This window comes from Macrobrachium rosenbergii, chromosome 16 (genome assembly GCF_040412425.1).
Source record: "Macrobrachium rosenbergii isolate ZJJX-2024 chromosome 16, ASM4041242v1, whole genome shotgun sequence".
NCBI classification, from domain to species: Eukaryota; Metazoa; Arthropoda; class Malacostraca; order Decapoda; family Palaemonidae; genus Macrobrachium; species Macrobrachium rosenbergii.
Window position 1 is genome coordinate 47,820,719 of NC_089756.1, and position 16,441 is coordinate 47,837,159.

At 42.3% G+C, this 16,441-nt stretch overlaps 1 long non-coding RNA gene across 1 annotated transcript in view; it reads right to left on the reverse strand.

Moving 5' to 3' along the window:
- The window catches only part of LOC136847413 (uncharacterized), a 36,114-nt gene extending 20,866 nt beyond the window's left edge, over positions 1 to 15,248 (reverse strand). The window contains exon 1 of the long non-coding RNA XR_010855738.1: positions 14,999 to 15,248. This is a non-coding gene — a long non-coding RNA (uncharacterized lncRNA). The remainder of the gene's footprint in view (positions 1 to 14,998) is intronic.
- Between the last annotated feature and the right edge of the window lie 1,193 nt (positions 15,249 to 16,441).

Genomic DNA, 16,441 nt, shown 5'->3' on the forward strand with positions numbered 1-16,441 from the left:
GAAGGCGTGAAGGATCTTCACTGAGCACCGAAGCGTGTCGGAGGGTCCTCTGGTCTTTTCTGCCCTCTGAAGATAGAACTTCAAGGTTCCCACAGGACAAAGAAGTCTCTCTTTCTCCTCTGGCCTGAGGATGTCCGTTAAGCTCCTAATAACAAACAAGCGAGGCGGAGGCTTGCAAACGTCCTCATTCTTGGTGAGCAAAATAAGAGAGAGAGAGAGAGAGAGAGAGAGAGAGAGAGAGAGAGAGAGAGAGAGAGAGAGAGAGAGAGAGAGAGAGAGAGAGTATACTGCATCCACTTGCAAAACCTACTCTCATGTCAAAGGCTTACCGCTTGCTAATGAGTCTATGATCGCTAATGCCATGAGAAAGAGTGTCTCCCCAGTGAGATTCTTAGAAGAAATCAATCTGAATGTTCGAAGGATGAGCTCAAAGCCACTTCAGAACAATGTCCAAATTCCAGGAGAGAAAATCCAAGCTTTCTAATGGAGGTTTCAAGGGATCTGATAAAATCTCTTAGGTCTTAGAACAATGACCTATACCCCTTTAAGGAAGAGGGAGACAACTTCCTATCAGTCCTCAGGAAAGGCAAAAAGTCAGCTAACTGGCTTACAGAGGATTCAGTAGGCTTGATGTTATTTGTCAGTACCATCCTCTGAAAACCAACCACTTGGATTGGTACAGCCTGCTAGCAAATCTTTTGCACCTAGCAAAAGCCTCTGTAATTTGCTTCAAAAAGCCTTTACACTCTGACAATGCTCCCAACTGTCTGAAGCCTGTCAGAGCCCAAGTGGGCACTCCCTGATGGGACCTGAGGAAGTTTGGTTGTTTGCGCAGGGACCTTCTTTGTGGCAGAAGTCTTGAGAAGTCCACTAACAGGTGCAGCAGATCCAGAAACCATTCTTTCCTGGGCCAAAATGGATCGCTGATCAATTCAGGTGGGAAGGCATGGACATCCAGGCCTGCCCAATCCAACGGCATGGCATCTGCCGGCCATGCGAGATGGTCTGGGACTGGGGAGCCATGGAGAGGCACATGAATTTCTAGATGTTGCGAAGAGGCCCACAGCTGGTTTGCCTCATAGTTTTCAGAAATTGTTGCATACGAGGGAGTCCAGAGTCCACTCCATCAGAAAAACCTAATTGCAGCGATACAATTTGTCTGCAAGGACATTCATTTTCCCCGCACGAAGCAAGTAACAATCCTCACCTGGTACTGATTTGCCCAGAGGAGGTCTTTTGCCATCTCACACAGAGAGAGAGGAGGAGTGGATGATCCCTTGTTTGCAGACATAAGACAAGACTGTGGTGTTGTCCACATACACTGCTACAATCTTCCCTGCAACCAGAGGAGTGAAAGACTGAAGGCCCAGGTGAATGGCCTTTAGCTCTTTAAGTTAATATGTAAGGACCTCCGAATCGATGTCCATGTTCCCGAGACCCTTTAGCTCCCTAAAAGGGCTCTCCAACCCAGATTGGAGGCATCGGAATAAAACTCTAGGCTGGGGTACAGCAGCAAAAGATATTCCTACTTGAAGTTTTTCTTCTGACAAACACCATCAAAGATCCTCCTTGATCTCCAATGAGATAGGGAAGACAAAGGAGTCTGGCTGAGTCTTTCTGCATCAGCTTGCTTTCAAGTAAAATGGTAGGGGCCTTATGTGAAGCCTGTCCAACTTCACAAATTGTTCTACTGAGGCCAATGTGCCTAGGAGACTCATCCACTGGATTGCTGAGCATACCGAGAAAGACGAACTCCCGAAAAGTCTGTAGGCAAGGCTTGATCCGCACACTGCACTTCTGACATGGGGTGGAGAAGCCAATCGTCCAAGCAGAGGGATACATTGATCCCAAGAGGATGAAGCCGTTCTCAAGGGGAGCGAGGGTCCTGGTGAAAACTTTGGGGGCTGTGGACAGACCGAAGCAATGGGCCCGAAATTGGAAGACTTTGCTTCTAAACACAAATCTCAGAAATTTGCTGGAGGCCAGATGGATGGGAACATGGAAGTAGATGTCCTTCATGTGCAGGGAGACCATCCAGTCACCCTGATGGAGAAAGGACATGACAGCAGAGATTCTCCATGCAAAATTTCGTCTTTACTATGAATAAGTTCAGGGCGCTGATGTCTAGGACAGGGCCCCTGATGATTTGGGGACTACGAAGAGTCTGTTGTAAAACCTCTCCGACAAACGATCCAGTACCTCCTCTACTGCCCCTTCGTGAATCAGGGACTCTACCTCATGAGCAACAGCCAAAACTTCTTGGACCCTACCAAGCAAGTCGTCAAGATGATCAGAGACCTGGACAAGGGAGATCCGTCTCAGTACTTGGACCACCCAGGGTCTGCTACTGTGCAACTCCATTTCTCCCAAAAGAGACGAAGCTCTTCTCCAATGGGTGCATAAAGGACAAAAGCTTCATTTCTTAGCGGCGGGCTTGAAAGTAAACCTCTTGATGAACCTCGAGGGAGGATGCAGGTTAGCACAAGGTCTGGGTTGAGGTCTTGATCTTGTTCCACGAAAAGGGCTGTGGTTGCAAAGGCAAGAAATACTTGGAAACAGAGGGAGTTTCCTTCGGGCACTTGGCAGACTGAGCTAAAAGATCCGTAGTGAATTTCTTCTGCAAGGCAGATAACACTTCCTTAACTGTCTCCTGAAGGAAGAAATGGGCCTTGCCTAAGGGAGAAAAAAAGAGCGCCGATTTCTGCGTAGTAGTTACTCCCTTTGTGGCAAATGAACACCATAACTTCCATTTCTTGAGGATGCCCATTGAGAAAAGAGAAGCAAGTTCAGCGGAACCATCCCTGACGGCCTTCTTGGCACACGAAAAAACACCAAGCCAGTCAGAAGCGAAATCTTCGGCAAGTTCCAGACAGTCTTCAATTTTTTCTCGCCAAAGCTCCCACAGTCCAGTCCAGAAAACTGAAGATCTCCCAAACTTTAAAAAAGTTCTTGATGAAATGGACAAGATCAAGAGAGGAAAACATAATCTTGGCCAAGGCGAACACAGCTCAGTGCGTAGCATCAACCAGACCAGAGAAGTACCCTTGGGAGAAGGCAGAGACTCCCAATGAAGGTGCCTCTCCAGTGGCATAGAAGCGGTATTTCTTCTTCAGAAGCTTAGGAGGGAAGGCAAAGGTAGCTTTACCTTGCTCCATCCTGTAGGTCAACCACTCATCCACCTCTTGAAGGAATTTCTTTGAAGAGGAGGAAAGAACTAACTTGGGGAGACAAGCAGCGTCCAATAAGCGTTTCCTCACAAGGAAGGTAGATGCAGGCGAAGCAGAAGAAGTAGGCTTGAAAAGTCAGGAAAGTTTGCCAGGAAGAACTTCAGCAAACAGAAGTAAGCTGACGAAGGGGTGGAATCATGCTGCTTCCTCCTCATCTGCTGAAATCGGAGACAAAGACGGATCCTTGCTCTTTAAAGACGAAGATCTTTTCTTCAAAAAACCCATAATATCCTCCAGCTGACAACGAAGCAGGCCAAGAAAGACTTCTCCTGTGAAGACAAGTGCGGAAGCAGCGAGGTTGGTGCCTAGCACTCAGCAGCTGACACCGGGCAGACTAAAGTTGGTGCAGTGCGGGTTGAAGAAAGCGATTGTGGCGCCGAAGTGAGCAACACGCGACCGAAAGGAGCCAGGCGCTCAGAAGCACATGACTGGAGAGAAGAGGGCAATGGACGCTTACGAGGAAGATCAGAGCATCTAGGCATAAGCACTGGCCGTTCGAAAACCTCATCGACTTCTGGCTGTCCGAGGGTTGAACGGTGAAGCTGCACAAAGGTTGTGGACTAGCACTTGTCTCCTTATACCTCTTAACAGCAGAAGGAGAACTGTCCACAACAGCAGAATGCCTCTTCAAAGGCCTAGAGGTGACAACTCAGAGCCGCTGGTGCGTCCTGTCAGGCGACAAGTCACCCGAGTCTGGTGACAGATGGTCAGCACTAACCAAGACGCCTTTCCAGTGGCGCTCAGCCACAGCCTGGGAATGGATAACAAGCTCGGTGGAGAGGGCAACTACCCACGGGCAAAGCCCACCAGCCTCCCTTGGACCTCCAGTATGTCTTCTCCCCGGTGTGGGGGAGAGGGACAGGAACCTTCGTCTAGGAGCACTAATGGGACGGGTAGCCACCTCCTCATTATGCACAACGCTGTCACTTTGCACTGCACTACTGACTCTGGGGACACTGAATTCTGTAACTGTGCTGGCTAAAAATTCAAATTTTTTATTGAACCTAGATTTAAGACTGACAATGGTGTCGAGATTGAAGCATGGGAACCTGGTAAAGGAGTACAGTATGTGGTAATGAAGTAAGAGGGCTATGGATTGGAGACAAAGCAGGGGTTTGAGGAAAAGAAATAGCACTACTGTATCTCCTACGCAGGAGGAGATGGAACAGGAGCTACACTAGCTTTATTCTGAGCTCTAAGGGCTGCACTTCTTATTTCTATTCCTATCCAAACTCGCTAAATGCGATATCACGGTCACTGTTGCTCATCCCAACCATGACATTCTGAACACATAAGATATATATATTACTGTCTTGCCCCCCTACATTACACACATTTAGTGTGACAATGAAAAGAGAACTTAACTAATCTCATTCTACAACACATCCTGGCTAACTATAATAACATTAACCATGGCTAACAAAACCTGAATACTTCACCAAAGAGCTGGACAAATATATCCAAAAAACCATGATGAGACTGCACAAAACCACTGATGTTAGTCGGGAGCTGGCAGAAAATGAACTGAAACTCTCTGCTGAGTTGTACCTATCTGTCCTGAAGTGGACTGAACCCTGTCATCTACACTAGCGATGGTAGCATCACCGCGAAAATTTGAATTCTTAAGACTGCCATGTGGAAAGCTAGTAGCTATGTAATTGCTTGGTAAGTCACTTACATAAAAAAAAATTAAAGTAAAATAAACAAAATTTATAACAAATAAAAAGTAAGTAAAATAAACATGAAAATTCTAAAATAAGTTTAAAACTTTATTAAAAAAAAAAAAATAAACAATTATAAAATAATGATTTCTATAAATTTGATTTTATCATAAAAATAATTATTTTTGAGGTAAAACTTACCCTCCATCATTAGCTGACTCCAACATCGTATGCTGGAGGAGCACAAGAGATTTCCCTATAACCAAATTATCAGATATTAGAAATATCCTTATTGCTGCTTACCTGATGCATACAATCCCATGGCAAGTTCTTGTCAGAGAGGATCTTCATCAGGTGAGGTCCACTATTGCAATGAGGTGGAATGTGGACCCTGAACATAGCTACTGGTCAAGATTGTGCAATGCAGAATGGCAAGTTTGACCTCTGTGCCTTAGGCCTGCAGAGTTGATGGGAGCTAAAACCACAACTAAACATGATCCCTAAAGAGTTACCACCTACCTAACCGAGTTGCTGTGGCATCTCACACCCAAAGAACAACAATTTTTTCCTGTGAAAAAAGGTGGTTCTAGATCAGCTCAGGGTAGCTTTCTCCAATGAGGAGTAATGGCTCTGCAACACAAGTCCAACATTATTTACTCTAATGAACTTAATTTGTTCCTACCTAAGAGAAACAAAGCAATAACAAATAAGCACAATACTGCAGTCAAAACAAAGTAGAGTATGATATTATCATGTATGAACTTTAATACATAAGGTTCCTCACTTACCCAGGATGGGGTTGATAGTGAAAACCTATACCTCTTCATAACACAAAAGGGGACCACTAGTAGAAATCTCCCCTGCCGCAGCTGCAGGTGTTACTGTATGGCAGTTCCTGTGGATAAAGACGGCTCTAAAGCAGCTGGGAAGAGAACACAGAGTTACACCTCCACTGTGCCACCAAGTCTTGACAGTCTCGAGGTGCTAGAGAAAACTGAGTAGTTGTTGCTCTTACATCATGCAGTTTCACCAACAAAAGGGGACAATCCTCTGGAGACAATGCATGGTGTGCTTCCAGGATTAAGGTTAATAAAGAAAACCATGGCACCTAAGATCTAGGAACCTAAGGATCTTAGACAGTGCAAAATAGGTTCTTACACTGCTTCCTAAATGGTTAAGATGGGATGTATAAATCCCTATAGCCCTGACATGGCACCAAAGAAGCTCCTTTCCTGGAGTCAGAGTCTCTAAGGCTGGGATAGAGACAACTCTTGGAAAAGCTTTGGTCTTGAAATTATCTTAGCATGAAAGGATGCATTAAAAGTAAGTTCTGCTCCAGTATGTAAACACCCTACTAACGAATAAATTGTATGCAACCAACCCACATACTCTTCTGGCCGAAGCCACTGCCCCCAAAGGAGTGTTGTGGAAGACCCTTGAGAGAAGCCTCTCTCTGGAATAGAAAGGAGGGCCACTAAGGAGTCTTAAGCCAAAGACTAGGCTCCATAAAAGCGGCTTAAGAGAACCTTCAGCAATCCAGCTGAAAAGCATGAACAGTTTTGCCTAAGTCAACATGGATTATAGCCTTGATCCAGGAAACAGACATACTTTGTCATTACTCAAGAAGTGCAAACCTTAAAACACTGTTAATCTCGTTAATGTAGGTGTGCAGACAGAGACTGCCTCTGGACTTGCATCATAATCTATACAGTTCCAGCGATACTGATCAAGAAATTAGTATACTTTCCTCTTTTCATAGTGGTAATGCCTAGGAATTCTACTAAAAAGTGGAAAGACTGGGAACCAATGCCTCCTCAGCCACCAAAGCGTGACAGAATGATGGTGGAGTTCCCGGCAGTCCTCGACCCTAGAGTACCCCCTTCAACAGCAGTAACATAGGGAAGGCATACACAAATAGGTTTGTCCAAACCTGAATCCCAATGTCTACTGTCCAGGCTTGAGGGCCCGGAATTGGGGAGACAAAGATTCAACTTAGCTGCAAAATGACCAACGACGGGTTACCGAACACCCTCCTAAGTGCCATGCAACCTAAAGGGAAGATCAATCGCGGCAGATTACCTGTCACGGATGACTTAACATGTCCACCAAATATACAGTCAACCAGGAAACAACTGAGGCATAAGTACAGCATACCATATTCTTCTCCACTGTCCAAAGGCTAAAGTTTTGATGACGGCTACCAAGGTTCCAAATTTATGCCCCCTGCCTTCTAATATAAGCTAGAGAAGGCATGCCCAAGGAGGGAGAAATTACTCAAATCCCTTCTGGCTAGCCAACAACTCCTTGCAGTTAATGAGAAGACTCATTTCTACTGGCTACCACACCTTGAAGCAACTGGTTCCCGATAACCACACCCCCATCCTCGTCTGAGGCAACTGCATACTGTATAGTGGGAGGTCTGGGTTCAGGGACTCTAGGGACTCCCTGTGAGAAGCAATACTAAAGAAAACAACCAATGAAGGAAAAGGACCTGTCCTTGGCTCTACAGCTACAACTCATGGTCTGGCCAAGCCTCTCTCCCTGCCAATATAACTGAAGAGGTAACATCCAAAATCAAGTGCTTGGAACCGACTTCTCCACAGAAGACAAGTGGCTCAAGCAATACAACCAGCACTAGGGGTCATGCACCCTGCGGAGGAGAATTCTCTCAAGAGTCGGAAAACCTTGAACAGAACAGCATCAATTACCATGCCCAAGTAGGTAACTCTTTGCATAGGTTCCAGAGATGACCTTTAGTAGGCATAGGGCCTTTCCAAGCCCAGTACAGGCTTTGCTGCCCTCACACATACCCCCTAGACTTCAGAAAGATAACCTGTCATCCAGATACAGAAGTATCTTTACTCCTAATAAGAAAACATACATGAAGAGGGATATTACCCCAGCAAATACTTGGGGCAAGGAACTGAGCCCAAAACAAAGAGCTTGACACTGATATGTCTTTCCCTCAAAGAAAAAGAGTAGGCACTTCCAGAAAGTTGGTGAATGGAGACACAAGAGTAAGCAGCGTTCATGTATCCATAAACATCCATGTCCTTTCTCCATGGAGGTTAAAGGCTGTTGAGGTTGGCAACATGGAAAAAAGGGGAAACAGTAAGCCACAGTGGTTGAGCCTGTACATGTCTAGGACCATCATCTAACCTCCTATGCCTGGCACTAGGAGCAGCCTGTGTAAAAAGGCCAGCAAGGTAGCTGTTACTGTACTTCCTCTAATGCTGACATCTCTATTGGAGAAAACACTTCCTGACCAACACCTGTCCCTTCCCTTGGATGCTCTGTATGACTGAAAGGTTGAAGAGGCAGTGAATTCCTGAAAGGAATGCAAAAAACCTTCCAAAGAACTTCCTTTACCAGGGTGTCTACAAGAAGTGTTCTCTCACTTGAGTGAAGAGGTCCAATCTGGAGCCACCGGCACAATAGGGCTCAACAAGCTAATCAAATTTAGGAATCTTGATATAGTGGAGAAAATGCACTACCCCTTTTGGTAGAAGAAAACTGGATCCTTGCTGCCAAAAAGGACACTTCTTCCCTCTTGAGCCTGAAAGGAAGTTTGGGTGAAGGTGGTAAAATTGCCTAAAGAGAGTTTATAGAAAGAGGAAGAGGAGGGGACTTCCCTCAGTGGACTGAGAAAGGAGAAAAGTAATAATTCAGTCTTCATGGTCTCCTTCCCTATCCCCAAAGCTATTGACAACAGATAGCTTCTTGTCTATTCCTTCCCAAAGGATAAGCCAAGACATGGGCCAGTTCACCTATCCCACCCCAAAAGAGGCCTTATTATGGAAACAAAAACCTTTGGGGCTTATCAAGGATCCCTGGCCCAAGGAGGGAGTCTGCCAAACTCCTACAAACACCAACAGTATCCAGCACAAAGCACTGAAGAGTATAGCTTCAATGGCATTAGCCAAATTTAATACATATTCTCAGGCTGCTGAAACAAGAAAAGTGGTTTAGCAGACACAACTGCACCTATCTTGGCTGGAAAAACAAGGACCCTAACAGCTGAATCAAGAAAAAGGGAGGAAAAAAATACCCTGCTCGAACACCATAGTCTTCCTAGCAGACGGAGTGGGAGACAAGAGAGAGGACTTTCAAAAAGAAGAATTTTTGGCACAACATTCCCACAGAGTCAAGTCTCCCAGATACAGAAACAGATAACTTAAAGGAAGGACTGAGGAATTTTTCTAAGAACAACTGAACTAAAACTTAAAACTGAGGGGATAGGCTAAATGTTCCCCTGCCTGAAAAGGAGGCAAAGAAAGATGCTGTCAGAAAGAGCAAGGACAACCATAGCCCCAGAAGTAAATGGTCTCCCAAGATCAGGAGCTAAAGTTCTCCTAATCCAGCTGACAGAGAATTAAAGTCAATAGCTCTCACTAATAGGACTCACATACTACTTGCGCGGATTCGCTGAAGCACCATGTGGACTCACTGAAGCTTTGGACTTGCTGCAGGCCAAGAGGCACCTGCTGAGTCGCAGACAACTGAGCGGACTCACTGACAACTGTGTGGACTTGCCACCAGCCATGCAGACTCCCAAGGACTCGCAGAAAACCGCTCGGATTCACTACCAGCTATACAGACACCCACTGACTCACCATTGGCCCTTCAGACTAGTTTGGACTCCCAGACACCCGTACAAACTCACTGTTTGCAGAAACCCACGGACTAACGGGAGAAAGCTAATATCTGGCACACTTAGCCTAAGCTTGAAAACTACAAAAGAATGGGAACTGACACAACGACACAACAGTGGCAAAGTCAAAACAAACTTGCACCATCAGTGATAAAAGGGGAGAACTACCACAAACGCTGACTCTGATAGCTAACTACAGATTCAGGACTGCCAGCGATGGATGCACGCGTGGTGCTAGCAGGAGCAAAGCCTTGCGCTAGCAGATGCATTGCATTGCACACTGGCAGGCGCGGCACCTTGCATGCTGGCAAGCGTAGTGCCTTGCACGCTGGCAGCCGTGCCACCTTGAACGCTGGCAGCACTCACAATGGATCGCGATTGGTTATCTGGCTCAGATGAATCACTAGAATAACTGTGGGACAATGGGGTCAAGCACAAGATCTAGACCTATAATAACAACTGTCCTATGCAACCATATGAGGACTAAAAGCAGAGGCAGGAGACCGAGGACACAGTCCTTGAACATCTTGGGATGTTAGTCCTTGTCTGGAAAAACCAACCAGGCCTGTTGGCAGGTGGAGCTGATGAGACAGGACAAGGCTGCGTCTGTGGAGTGGCCAAAGAAACAAGGGGACGCTGTCCCTGCCAGTGCACTAAATACATACAGAGCAAACTATTCAAATAGTTACACACAATTCAATCTAGATTTAACCGACTCAATCTAACTGCATTAAATCTAGCCTACCACTCTGAACTGATATTTGAATGTAGAAAGAAGAAACTATACTGACTTATCTCTAACTTCTTGACCTGGTGTTAATTCTAAAGAAACCCTAGATTCAAGACTGTTCATTTACTCTCTCCTAAGTCTACCTTTCTCTTCTAACTCAGAAATTTATTCTCTATAACTCTCTCAGAGAACAATCCTTGCAACGATCATGAAAGTTGTCAGAATCGTAAATCACCTCTTGATGATCCATGCAAGTTCATGCTTAAGTACGTCAATACACACGTCAATTACCAAACTTGCAATGATCACGAAGGTTGTCAGAATCGTAATCACCTCTCAAGGATGGCTGCAAGCTCGTGCATATGTACATCAATTACTCAATCCGCACGTCAATTACTCAATCTGGTCTTGTTATTTACCTTACAAAATCTAACAGATTTCGGTAGGGAAGACTGAGAAGAAGAATCCATATTGCCAAATACAGACCAAAACCATATGATCCAATCGTTAACCCAGAAAACAAACACAAATATTAGAGCACTTGTCTACATGTCTGGCTGATTTCACCAACAAGAGACGACTCTTCAATCATAACACTTGCTGTCTTACCCCCACCCCCTAAAAGGATGGGGGAATACCTATTGGGAGTGACTCGCTTGTTAAAAATTGTTTCAATTTCAACACTTGTCGAACCTGCACCAAGTAGCCACAGATAAAGCTGATGGTGGAGGGTAATTTTCACCTCAGAAATTGTATATTATCCAATATTGTATTTGTACAATAATTACCTTACATCTGGGAACCTTGGGTTGGTTTCCCTCTCCTGCTGATAAGTAGCATGGTTGTTAGTGGCATCAATAACACTTGGGACCGTCCCAAGTTTGCAGCTGGTTTGAAAACAATGTTAAATCAAAATTACTGCCTCAGTAAAACATGTCCCCATAAATATTTGCCCGTATTAAAACAAAAATGCATAATTTAAACTTGTGTTATTTGTGAGGTGACTATTGTCTATGCAACGACATAGGTTCAACATAGGCGCATTAGTTGCTTCCCATATATTACTTAGCTCACAAATGAATCAAACGCTCTCTGCCTGAAGGGTTTCTGAAGGAGATGAACCCTAGGGTCCTATAAGATGCTCCATGAATTGGATCCTTTCCCAAAAGAGTGCACTCTCAGGCTATGGAAATAAATCATTGGACTGAGTGGCACTTATTGATCTCTGAACAACAAGCAGAGGTACACTCAACTGTTTGAGAGGAGGGTCTAAACTTCTGTACACTTTCATAAATTGGCTAAAACCAAACTAGTTAAAACTACGGATGAAAGCTCATGTGTGCTATCATGTATACGTGCATCAGTACCTTGGTCAAGCCTGGAATTTCCAATAACTGCAAAATCACACTGTAATACAACTAGCCTCTATATATGAACCCTCTGTTGCATGATCTGGAGATCACATATGCATACATTAGGCATTCTGGGTAAACTAGGCAGTCACAATGCCCAGCAGTATCATATTGCAGCAACCTTTCCTACTTGAACCCTTTGTCTGCATGCCACAATATGGATCACCCGAGGGTTTGCATGATCATGCACATACAGATCATCAAGATACCCAGAGGTATATATCACTTATTTTGGTGGTGACCAGTTACACAAGAACCTCATGTCTGCACATACACATTCTGAGATCATACATGCGGGAGTATGAAGGAAGCACCAACTCTTCCCTGCATACCTAAGCAGAAGCACAAACAGGGAAAGTCTGAGTAAGTCCTCAGGTTCCACAGGGTAATGGAGATACATTGGTTCACACACAAGTTAAAAAAAACCTGATGCCAATCCTACCTACAGCAGACATCCTACCCACAGTTGAACAAATGTTGCCAGTAACCCCTGAAGTAGAGAGGCACTCTCTTGAAGTCTGATGGAACTTCCTGTGAAAGGGTTTCCAAGATTACTTCTTCCTATGGATGGAAGAGCAGACAGAAGAGGATGAGGAGGAAGAGAATGAATAGCTCAACAATTAGGAAGAGCACGAAGCAGATCTGCGTTTATGCTTCTCCACCTTAATCCTTCAACAAATATCATTTTCCTTGGCTACACTAGACGTGTTGAGGAAGGAAGCAGCATTGGAGGAATATGGCCTATGCTTGACACTATGGGGATACCTACACAGGCAACACAACTTACGTTGTTCACTTTTCTTGTTCAAATCCATGCTGAACAAAAACACAAACACCATGCATAAATAAAAATAAAAGAAATGAGTTTTATCTTGATGGTCTTTAGAGCACGGCAAAGCATTTTAAACTAACTTCAGCTTTAGAATAATGGCTTGATGACTACAAGTGAATAGGGTACCACCCCCATCCACCTACCACCAGCTACTTACCTGGTTACCAAATTTTAATGGCCTATTCTAGCTCACATGAAGCAGTTCTCCTGCTTAAGAGGCTGTGGTTTGTACTTACAGTACTGTGTAAGAAAATACTGGCTGACCTCTATACAATACACGGAAGCTACCGTGATCATATGTGATACCCTCAGACAAGTCAGATACTATACTTATTGCCAGCTATTTAACATATGTATACACTAGTGACATCATGGAAGTTACTTACAGTGGTTGTAAGAAGATACTGGCTGACCTCATACATTACAAAGTCCCAATCTTCACGAAAGTTAAAGCTGAAGCAGATAACTGGGTTTGAGATCTTTTCATATATGTACAGGTAACTAGGCATACAAAAGACTGCACCTTATGTGGATGGCTAGGAAATTATAAATTTATCACAAATACCATGTAGCATTTATTAAATTCTGGATGTAACTGAGACACCCATCTGACATGCACATTTAACTTATGAAGGATGCAAATTAGTGATGCACACCCAAAATGTAACTTGCCCTGACATACAGTTACTGTGATAGCATCAGATGGGTAAATATTGAACATTTTTTGCGTTAAGTTTGTCAAACTGAACTTGTAAAAGTACTTTTCCTCTTTCCATACTGCCTAATATAATGCTAGTAGTCTGATCCAAGTTTCCTCCTAAATTTTTTGGTTGTTTAGCCCTGAGTTTAAATTTTTATGCTTGGGGACTTATGGTTTGCGTAATAAATAAAGGAGATAATAAAGGACTTTTTGATATGAAAAAGACACACTACCTTTTTAGGACAAGTAGGTTATTTTCCACAGATTACAGTAGGCACAGCAATTACAGTACAGTAATAACTAAATGCAGTTGTTGATTGATTAAAGTTTAAGAGAAGTCCCTTGCTTTATACAGACTAAAGTAAGAACCGCAATTAAACAATGGCTGATTTGATAATTATGTCCCTTTTCATATCACTGGTTTGTGTTTTTAATAGGTCCCTCTTTAAGACTCCGGTTTATGTTCTTAAAAGTGATTAACATTGTCTGAATATCATATACAGTATCAGTGATTTTATGAATATGCCCATTTTGATATTACAGTATTTTACTTGCTGCACAAAATTATTAGAGTTATTTTTTGTTTTGATTTTCTTTTTACATCGATAATTGCAAAAGCTTTTCATCTAAATGATATTGCAAAAGCTGCCATTGCTGTCATGTGGTGGTTTAGGCACTTAACACATGATCTGCTCCAAGATATAAAGTTGGAGGTAGACCTTACCTCCAACTTTATATTTTGGGGCTGATCATATGTTAAGTGCCAAAACCACCACACGGCCGTAATGGCTGCTTTTGAAATATCATTTAGGTGAAAAGCTTTTGCAATTAACGATGTAAAAATGAAATCAAAACAAAAATAACTCGAACAATTATGGGCAGCAAGTAAAATACTGTAATACCAAAATGGGCGTACTCATAAAATCATTATTCCAGTAGTGGCAAATTACTGGAGAAACCAAACTTCCCTTTTGCTACTCTTATAATTAAATAAGAATCCACAGATCAACAAAAGGATCACTGTTATAATAATTTAATCGGTAACCTGGCCATTTATGTTGTTTGAATCGTATATAGGCTAAAGCTCCCTGCCACTTTGTTCAAATTAATATTGTGTCCGTTCATATTGTTGTACAGTATATTAAATAAAATTTAAAAGTCAAATAAATCTATGAATTTCTATCTCATTTCTTTCTATATCCCCTTTTCTGAGACAAAAATGAATGCATCACATCTACGATACGTTGCTCAGCAGTGGATGGCAGTAGCAATTATATAAAGTTTACCATACATACCATTACAGAGAATGTATATTTTTAATAATAGAAAACGGATAAATCTTAAACTTTCCCAAAATGTAAACAATGGTCAACACTTTTCCTGAAAGGGATTTTATTTATATTGTCATCTGAGACCTTAGTCAATCTCGGGAAATTTTGTATAAAACATTCTTACTTTGCAAGCCTAATTCCAACGATGAAAGGACGAGCCTTCAAGGAAACACCAACGACTTGCCATTAGGCCTTCTGCTTCGTGGGAAGTACAGCGGTACCGGCGGTGAATTTGCCACAATCTAATACATAACGCTGACAACTGAATGCAAAATGAAATCTGATGGACGTATTCATGTGCAATCTATAGGCCTACCAACCTTTTTGACTAAAAGCTCACTACCTAACTTCATAATGGAGACTGCCTATCCTAATAATCAGATCTTCCCTTCCTTACTAAGCTAATTGTCAAGTCCACGCAATAAGTTAAGTTACGAAACGACGATTCACTAACCTTCAACACATAATCAAAACTTGAAACAGAATAATGCACTGACGGCACGACGTAGGGCGTTCACCGTTCTATGAAATTCAACTTATTGCGAAAACGGAACAACAGGAAATTCGCAACAGAAACTATTTTATACTGTCCAAGGACTCCAAAGCGAATCAGTGAAGGTTGTTCGTGATCCTTCATAACTCCTACAAGAATAGCGTTCTGTATATTTGCACCGCATTGACAACTGATTACTAACTGAGTTGATGAATACCCAACGGGGATGACAACAGTTAAAATGCTAATGATTTGCGAAAGTTAGCGATCCCATCATCACGTACCACAGAATCAAGATAATCAATGCCCTCTACAAATGAAGACTAATATATATAGACTATATATATATATATATATATATATATATATATATATATATATATATATATATATATAGAGAGAGAGAGAGAGAGAGAGAGAGAGAGAGAGAGAGAGAGAGAGAGAGAGAGAGAGAGAGAGAGCATAACCAAGACCAACGAGTCATAAATGAGTGCTTGATGACAGCCAACCGACAAAATCGAATGAAAACTATATCACTTGCGATAACACACTGTATTCTGCATACCGCTCCTTTTATTGATACGAATTCAAGAAATGAACAATTGAAATTCAAAACGAAAATTTACTCTTTGTTTCCTTCTGAATAACAGTGTTGATATCTTTGACGAAAATGCTAAAGGTTACTTTACACTTACTTTACACATGAAAATTAGGATGACCAACTATAATTCTCTGGAGATCTGGTGGAATTTATAAATAGTACTAACATGAAACCGTATACATAGGAATCCCAAATACACGCACAAAAAATAAGCACTTTCACTTTACGAACAAGGTAACACTGTAACAAAATTTTAAAGTAGGGATTTTTAAGAAAAAAAAAAAAGCCGGAACATGAAAAACGGAATATTTGGAGTTATCAAAAGTTCCTTCATGGATATATATATATATATATATATATATATATATATATATATATATATATATATATATATATATATATATATATATATATATATATATATATACTGTATATATATATATATATATATATATATATATATATATATATATATATATATATATATATATATAGGATGAAATTATTTCATCAGTGCAAATTTTTGTCGGCAGAGTTATTTTAATGTATTATGCAACTTCGTTACCTCGAGTGCAAAACGATGTATTTGTCCTTCACGAGAGCTGCGTTTCCTTGATGAGAATGGCGATTTGACGTTTGGTCACTTCGTTACTAACAACAAACTACTGGGTGTTGGAGGGGGAGGGCTAATGATTATAAGGGTGGGGAGCCAAGTGCGTCATTCACACATTTTTAACTCCCCTTCCTCACCCCTCTTCCAGGGCCAGTGGGGGCAGCAGAGACAGACCAAGTTAGGCGTCTTT